The sequence below is a fragment of the Cupressus sempervirens genome, chromosome 3, assembly GCF_028749045.1.
Source record: "Cupressus sempervirens isolate cs-2001-9-10 chromosome 3, ASM2874904v1, whole genome shotgun sequence".
Lineage (NCBI taxonomy): Eukaryota > Viridiplantae > Streptophyta > Pinopsida > Cupressales > Cupressaceae > Cupressus > Cupressus sempervirens.
Window position 1 is genome coordinate 757,192,356 of NC_143120.1, and position 9,987 is coordinate 757,202,342.

The 9,987-nt window shown below is 32.7% G+C and overlaps 1 pseudogene; it reads right to left on the reverse strand.

Annotated features, from left to right (window-relative positions):
- Positions 1 to 918: 918 nt before the first annotated feature.
- Positions 919 to 3,204, reverse strand: LOC149569023 (uncharacterized; annotated as a pseudogene).
- Positions 3,205 to 9,987: the final 6,783 nt, after the last annotated feature.

Here is a 9,987-nt window from a genome sequence, read left to right on the forward strand (position 1 = left end):
AAATAAAATTGAAAGAGGAATTACAAAGATACAACTAGAAGCTTGTTTGGACCAATATTTAATATAACTACAATTACAAAAGTTGTAGACACCGATACAAAACTAGAGAGTATACCTAATTGAATTAGATATACAATTCAGGTCACATATTGAGACACAATCCAAGTCACTCACAATGTGACTGAATATCTAAAGCCTAACCTAATCATTAAATCTAACTGTAATGTCAGCTAGAACTAAGATCTAAAACATGACCCAAACAAAAGTACTTGTAATTAATTTCATGCAGAAATTTCCATTCCTTGGTCAATGTATGCATTGGATCGTACTATCTAAAGTGCTAAAATACACAAACCATAAATATTACATTAGTGATATATTTAGTGTATCTCAACTATAGAAAAACACCAAATAATTGTAGTATCAATTGGATTGCCTCAGCTTCAAAAGATTAGAGAGATCGTAGTATCCTCTCAACTACAAAAATAAATAGGCAAGCATGAAATTTGCAAGTATAAATTTAAGTTTACTCTAATTAGCACATAATATAGTGTATGTATAGGCATGTCATATCACAATGAGATGCTACTATTTTCCATATAAAAATGGGATGCAGGTATTCTCTATACAAAATATAATGTTGACCAAATTTTTAAAAATGAAAAATATAATAGATTTTCACAAAAAATTTAACATTTGTTCCTTGAGAAAAAACAAAACATTTGAAAAAAAGGTATGAATAAGCATGAAGTTGAGACTAATCCTAATTGGTCCATGAAAAAGACCTGAAAACAAACTTGCCTTTGAAAAATAACACTGCAAAAGAAAATAGAAAATATTTCTGATTCGTATTGATTGTCTCACCTCTATATCCATTGGCAGGTTTATCTCAATAGCCTAAATGTATGTTGCCAGGGTTTATTTATGCAACCCATCTCTGACTATGCTTAGCCCATAGCCTATTGAATGTGCTCTAGTAGGATCAACTGGTTTTTATCTCCAAGTTGTGTCTCCATAAGTATATTTGTTGTAACTATCAGTGTATGTACCTCCATAGGCCCCTATTGTTGAGCTATATGTTGCCACTTTAGTTCCATACACACTATTTTGTGTTGGATAAGCACCAGCACTTGAGCCATAGATATTTTTAGAGCTTCCATAGCCACTTGCATACCTAGCAACACTTCCATTTTCCTAGTTATTACTACCTTGACCTAAGCCATATGTTGCACCTCCACAATAACCACTTATGCTCCCATTTCGTCCAGCATATGATATAGTTCCATTACTCCACATATTTCTCACTAGAGCTAGATTGTTGTTATTAGCTCCAGTTGCTGGATTCCTATAGCTAGTGGGAGGTCCTCCATAAGTGCCAACTGTGCTGGTAGAATAGGTTGGGTTGGTTTGAAAAGAAGAACTACCATAGCTGCCTCCATTCATTATAGGTCCATATCTTACACCATTTCCATAGCTAGCACTAGGTGCATTTTATCCACTTCTAGTAGGCCCATATGAAGTGAACCCACCTCTACCTCCTGGAGTAACAACATGCTTAGTATTCATTCTAGGCCCATAGGGTCCTGCCACACTCGAATTGAAGCGATATCCAGAATTCCTTCCTCGACCTCCTCCTAAAGTATACCTAGCATTCCTAGTAGATTTTCCTTGGGGATTGACCGCTTGACCTCTACCATCTTTCCATTGAACTCATGAAAGGGCTTTCACACAAAAACCCCCACAACATCTTTTGAGTCATAAGTGATGAAGCTAAATCTTTGAGGTCTTTGAGTACTATGATCTTACCATTCTGCCATTGATCATTGTTTTTCCAACATAACCCTGTCTGCAACAGATGGATCTTCAAAAACCACAAAGCCAAAACCTCGAGCTTGCTCTGTTATTTTGTCTGACATAATCACTACTTCTAAAACATCTCCAAATGCTCTAAAATATTCTTTGACTCACTCCTCTCTTCTTGCCCTGTGTAGCTCTCGTGCTCCAAATGAAATGCCTATGTAGCTCCTGCATGTGCTCATAACAATAAATCTTTTTTATTTTAACATATTATACCCATGCTAGTCAAAATTTTGACCAACACAGGCATGGATTTAAAAAAAATACATTTGTCCTTCCCTATTCCGACCAATTTGACCCCAATTTAATAGATGGTCAAAAATTTTGGTCTAAAAATTGGGTCAAATGTACTAGTGATAATTGCACAAGAAACTCACCAAATTCATCATAAGTTCGGTGAATGAAATCCTGACTGATGTAGCCAATGTTCTTGTACAGGATCAAGTGCATGAGCAATGAATAATGGTGAAATTTGAAGTCCTTCATCTCTCCCTTCTTGGCATTCACAATCTGATGGTGCATATTGTCCATGATGAATCCCATATAATCATATTCTTTGTTGTGGAAAGGGTCTTGTATATCACATGCTATTAGAAACAATAAGCCATATACACAATTCTCTACCCCATCACTTCCTAGAACCTTGTGTAATCCATACATTGTATTCTTGAAGTAGTTTTTGAATTTGCTCAATGGCAAGTGACCCTCTACTTTCTTTGCAATCTATCCTACCTTTTTGACATTGTAAGGGATGTGGGGTACCATCACATTATTTAGATAATAAGTTTTATTCCTCCCAAATTTGCCTTGTAAATCCACAATATCTATGGGCACATCCATTTGCCCCTCCAAACCAAAAGCTTCTATGAAAGAAGTCTTATCCAGTGTGCATAGAATACTCCCATTGTGCCTATGGAATGACATTGTGACTAGATTATAGGAATTTATTAGTGCCTTCAAAAAGTCCACATCAACAAATACCTTTAGGAATATCAATTTTTCCATGTTCATGTTCCATGGGTTGCATACTAGTACATTCTCAGTTCTATTTTGGTAGAAATACAAAAACATATTAAAACCATTGATCTTAGGGAATTTGGCATCCCTACATAGGAAATAAGGGTCTTTGAAAACATGACCATTTGCTGAAATTGCATTGGATGACCCTAGAAGTACCTTCAACTAGTCCTCTATGTGCTTGTTGAACTTTCTAACCCTTGATTTTTTCTCTATTTTCATTGCACCCTTCTTTTTCTTTCCTTTAGCTATAACTTCTATGACATCATCACCTTCATCTTCAACTTCTACTTCTTCAGTAAGGACCTCTTCAACCTTCATGTCAACCATTCTTTCTGCAAATCTATATCTCGAATTCCCACAATGATAACATAGAAATTCACAAAGCTATGGATGCCTGGAGAATTTTTCAAATAGAAAACACAAGCTCTTCGAAATAGAAAATACTTTGAACATTCAATCAAATTTTTATAGCATGCAATCTACCAGCTATAATAAATTCTACATACATGAGTTTTAATACCACCTTTGTAGGATGTCAACAAAGAATATCAACCATGTAATTTTATCTTGGAGTACCTTTTTTTCTTTTTATTTTATTGGGCCATAGTGATTTTGTCCTTTTTTTCTTAACTAGCGTGACACCTCAGTCAGTCGCCTTTTTCAAATTTGGTCTTATGCTCATATGCAAAGTCATAACCCTTCAATTCTTCATAACCCTAGAGATACAACTACCAAACCCTTATATGTTTGTTAGAGTTCTTTAAGCATGGCTTCGCAATTACTTTTATGCTCCTACGTGGTCTTATTTTACCGTAAGATCTCAAACCCTTTCAATAGATCCTTATGTTCTTACTCACGTACCACTAAAGTCCTCTAAAAATTTGTTTATTTTTCTTTACACCCATACAAGTTACTTTATTCTCGTAGTGTCGGGGCCCTTTGAAAATATACTCCCAACCATAGGCTATAAGCATCTCCTATAGCATTGAGAATCCTTTATGATCTACCTTCTGCTCTTATGGTTTATTCCCTTCATAGTAGCATAAAGCACTCAATTCATCCCCCATTTTACCTTTTATGTTCTTTTATTGAAATATGCCTCGTATCCATAGAGAAAGGCATGAGGCACCTCTTTCTCCACACAATATACTTAACAACATAAGAGCATAAGGAAACTTTTCTTTTTTAACAAATCAATGACCCAAATCAGATCTCAGAAAAAGCATTGCCATTGATTTAAGCACATCCAAAAAGACTGACTTAACTTATCCTCCACGCGGGTTGGGCCAATCTAAAATATGCAACATGTCACAACTTGATTTGCTCATCTCAAGGCCCAAGTGGCAGTTTGTCAGGTCCCACATGACACATTTCTCCTTATGTTATCACTTTACAATTGTTTGCAAACCAAAACAGCTGAGGCACGTAGATGAAATTAAACCTTGCTTCACTCTTACGAGCTTCTCTTAATTGTAGAACCATAAAACCATTTTAATATACCTTTACACTATGATGTGGCTTTATGTTCTTATGCCATTTAGCAAATCATGAGAGTGTAGATCAAAACATTACACTTTTTTGCCTATCCACTCCACTTAATACGCGTATCCTTGTAAATCAACAAACATACCCACTTTAAAACATATTATGCTCATATGCTTAAAAGGAAAATGTATGGCCATGAGTATCTTAATGAATTTCTTTTTCTCATTTACTCATCTTGTCACCATGGAAGCATAAGTCAAAACTAACAATACATGAAAATCCTTTACGCCTCTTTGCTCAAAGATGAATCATATACCCAGAAAGCCTCAGGGTCCATCACTTCATTGTTACAGGTTACACAATCATATGCTTGTAAACCAAAATGCCTTTACACCTCTATGCCACTTAGTGAAGCGTGAGCACAAAAACAAAGGAAAGAGAACTTAATGCTCCTACGGGAAACCCTAACACCGTATAGGAGTAGAACCTAGGAATTTGGCAAAGCCTTTCAAAATATTGAAGATAACCTAGGGTTTCAACATACTTAGGGCATTTTAATGACTATGTTGATGGCAAACCTTGAGAATTTAATAAAATTCAAACAACATAGAGATCAGGGAAATTTTAAAAAGAGAAACCCTAATTTTTAGGACATAGGGATTACATGATTTTTCACACATATTTTTTGAAATTTCTCTACACTATGAAAAATCAGACCATCATGTTCTTCATTGTCTTAAGTCCTAATGAAAAATTCCTTTCAAGTTGGATAGTTTGCACATGCTAATAACTATCCGTTAAGTTTCTTTACACCTCTACGATGATCTTGCTAAGTTAACATTTTAGATTGTTAAGTTGCAAGTAATTACTACCCATTCTATAAAATGACTCATTCTAGGTTCATAGTTATTTGTTACAAGTACTTAGAAACCTAATGGGGTTGCAAAGAACCCCATATCTATAGCATTAAATATATTTGCAATGGTTATAATCACATACCATTAGATGTTGAAGTTGCCAAGGGATATTAAACATAATTCATAACCAACATATTTTACAACTTTGAAACTTGAAGAAATAACTAATGCAATATCCAAGGAGTGGTGAGATGATTCCACATGTCAAAGATAACCTCACAAAAAAAAATGGGTGACTTGCACATATCTTTGGGTAAAAATGTCAACTAATATTTGGTGCAAGGTTACACTTCCATATGTTTGGGAATAAATAGTGAGATTTGTACCTCCACAGCTAGGAACCCAAAAGAAATAAATTTAATATGTTATGTAAAGTTTATGAAACCAATTTTTTTGAAAAAATAAACAATATCAAAGTAACAATGCAAAAGAAATATACACATACGTACAAAAATTGATATGATAGAGTACATTCAGATAACATCATCTACTACTCATGTCACCTATTGTACAATAATAAGTACAAGTACATCAATATACAATAAAATATCCTATAAGATCTCATAACAAATGTTACATATATACATCAAATGACTAGAAATCTCAAAGATATGAATAATAATGTATGATAATGGTACAATTCAATCATCATCCAACATCTGTCAATCTGAGGGGCATGCAAATGATAAGAAAACACTACTTCTCGATCATGTGGTCACCTAATTAGGCTTCTACTCTCACCGTACATGAGAGATAATGTACAATCCACACCTAGATAATTAAATTTAAAAAAATCCTAAGTATTAAATCTTGATATCTGAATCTAATTCATGGGTAACACAAACTATTGATAAAGAATGAATAACCAAAGTCGAAAAGGCACTCATCCAAACCAACATCACATAACAAAATTAACAACAGTTACCAAGTACAAATCAAATATCAAAACCAAAAAGATACAACCACCCCCAAATCAATGTCAAGTGTCACAAGAACAATAACCAAAAGATAACAATTGTCATCAATAAAAGTAAGCCACCAATGAATAATCGACATACATTAATAAAAGTTAACTATCAACGATAATTGTCATCCAATCAATAAATAATAACTTACAAAAAATGCAATATCAAAAGTAATATCCAACAAGTACCCCACCAATAAATACACCACTAGAAGAAAATATAAAGAAAACATGAAGGAGACTTAGGCTACATACTTGGAGTATCATCACATGAGCCAAATCTAAGGTTATCCTGGTACTCTCTAAAGACCCCAACCCCCTACTAATTTTATGTAGAACCTGAATACCATCTTGTGAAGATGAGGAAACTAGTCATACCTCTCAAGGTATCATTCCATTCTCATCATTTGCCTATACAAGCACTCAAGGCATGGATGAGGAAAAATCTTTAACTTTTCTTTTTAATTCATCTGAAGGCATAGGAGAGGAAAGTATTTTAATCACTATGTTATCATTGATTACACAACCTACAATGAGTTTCCCTCACAACCACTTTGCGCCATGACTCCCATTGCAAGCCACCTCCATAGACATGCACCTAGAATACCTTCCCAAAAATCACAAACCATAACTATTTGCCCTACCACAAATGTAATATTGATTGAATTTTTTTCTTTAACAAGAAACCCAAAAATAACATTGGTTCTCAAAAACCAAGTTCTCATAAATTCTCATCAAAAGAAATCTCATAAAATAAATCTCAATTTAAATCATAAAGTACATCATGTGGCATCGAATCAAATAATCATAAAAGAAATCTCAAAAACTCCTTTGGTGTGCATCCTAACTTGGCCAACTATACAACCCACAGAGAAAACCATCACGAAAATAAACATCACAAGACTATAAATAGGATATTTAAGAAAACATAGAGTTTTCAGTCATATTATTGAATTTCATCATTTTCTCTTGTTTAGTTTGAGCCATAACAATGTGTTTAAAAAAAATTAAGAATATACAGGTTAGTATAAATTTTTATGCTAATATACTTATTTAAAACAATAAGTATTTGAATGTCGATTTTCTTTGTGCATATCACATATCATGCAATATTATCATGTTATTATTTTAAATAATCTAAAATCATGAATTATTTAATTAATGACATAAATGTATTTTATTAGATTAAACATTAATATCAAGTTCATTTCTAAAATATTAATTTGACTTCTATTTAAGTCCAATATTAATATTTACTTTTCGTTTAGTTCACAGTGCAACTAGAGATAACTCAAATTTGAAGGTAGAATTTTAATTAAGTTATCTACAATTTCTCTCACAATATTAAATATTCATAACTAGATGATTATATAGTGAACTTGACGACAACTCTTGTTAAAATATAGCTAAATAACAACTAAATATTTAATAATTTGTTAGTCCACTTGCATTAATTAATATATAATAAATTATATCCTACTAAGACTTTTAAAAGTTGTATATACATATATATATATATATATATATATATATATATATATATATATATATATATATATATATATATATATATATATATATATATATATGTATGTATGTATGTATGTATGTATGTATGTATGTATGTATGTATGTATGTATGTATGTATGTATGTATGTATGTATGTATGTATGTATGTATGTATGTATGTATGTATGTATGTATGTATGTATGTATGTAGATATATATATATATGTATGTATATGTATATGTATATATATGTATATATATACATACATATATATATACATACACACACACACACACACACACACACACACACACACACACACACACACACACACACACACACACACACACACACACACACACACACACACACACACACATATATATATATATATATATATGTACATACATATGTATATATATACATATATATATATACATGTGTGTGTGTGTGTGTGTGTATGGTGTTATTATTTACGAGTATCATGTTTTAGTTGAAGTTTATATTATTCATATGCTTAAGATTGTTTAAAGTTGTTAATTGTGATATTAATTGGATAACTAATTCACCACATCCCCCACCCCCCAATTATAGCAATGAACTATATATTCTAACAAAATCTACTTAAGGAGAATAGGTGCACTCTATCAAATGGGCTACTTAGAATATCCTACACAATGATGCAAATAAATCTACTTTGGGAGATGCCTAAGGTAGACAGTCAAGAGTGGTATAAGAGATCATTCATAGACAGATGACAATGAATTCAGCCAAACATGCAAATATATACATAATTCAAATGGATAAAGTGATTAAAGTCAGGAATGCTAAAAGCGTCTTTCACATTATTGTCAAAGAGGGAGAGAGATATAAAGCTACAAAAGAGGAGAGATACATTTACTAATGTGGGAGAGATGTACCATAGTGGGAGATATGATAGAGGAAGTTTTTGAACTTGCAAAGATGAGAATTAGAATGAAACTTACGATATTGATCATTTCTGATAGTGAAATTTTTTTTATTGCACGATAGCAAAGAGGGATATTGTTGTAAAGATATGAATCTTAAGATATATTGAGGTGTTGCCATCATTGCCAAAGAGGGTGATTGTTGGAAACTTACAATTGGAATAATTGTTGCCTTCTCATTGATGTCAAATCTACTGGTGAGACATATTTGTATTTGTTATCAATGTCACATGAATTTGATTGTTGAAGAGGATTTGAGAGACTTATCATAACAAAAGAACCTAGAGGAAAGGTTGAGTTATGGAAAGGAAACTATAATGGACAATTGATTGGTTAGAATTTGATATGAAAAAGTGATTATTTATATCAAGAATGCAAAGCTAAGCCAAGAAATAGAGTAAAATATTAAGGAATACCAAGTGATACTATTGTAAATCAAGCCATAGTAAGTGCCAAGAAAACCTATTGTAGACCAAGCATCAGTATTGACTAAGCAAGTTAGCTGATAAATAGGAGATAATGTCCACAACAAGTCAAATTGTGATATTGCAATTGGGGTTGCGAGTAGAGTGGGTTTAACCATGGAGGAAACTTTGTAGTTAAGTTCACTCAAGTTGGAATAGTACTAGGATGGGTGACCTCTTGGGAAGTCTCAGTGTTTTAATGAGTCCCAAATCTTCCATTTATCCTCATCAGATATGGATTCGTGTTGAATCACTACTCATGAAATATGGGTCAATGAATTTGACTAAAAAAATATGTAATTAAATCCTGATAGAAATAACACAAGTTAGTTGATGTCAAGGCAAGAAGTTCTATAATGACCGAGTGATTCATGATGACTGAGTGTCAGAACTTATTTATTGCCAAGTGATAGTATTTTGAATATATTTGAGGACTTGTGATTTCTAGCCAACTCAGTTGATTTCTTGGAATATGTAAATTGTGTTGAAGATAGGAATGATGAGTTGAATCACTAAATTCAAGGAGTGGATTAGGTAAAGACCTAATACATGGATTCGAGAGGGTGATCAAGAAGTTGGATAGATATAATGAATCTAAGGAACCAGATTGCAAAACCTAAGCTCTATGGTGATTATAGAAAATGGAAAAGAAAGAATTACCTATTTAAGAAGGTATATAGCCCAGCTTTAAAAAAAAGTTTGTTCATAGTGTAAGGAAGAACAAAGACAAAAAGGTGTGAGTGTGAGGATGAATCAAAAGGGAGTGCTTATGCATATGTTTTTTATATTGATAAGTGAACC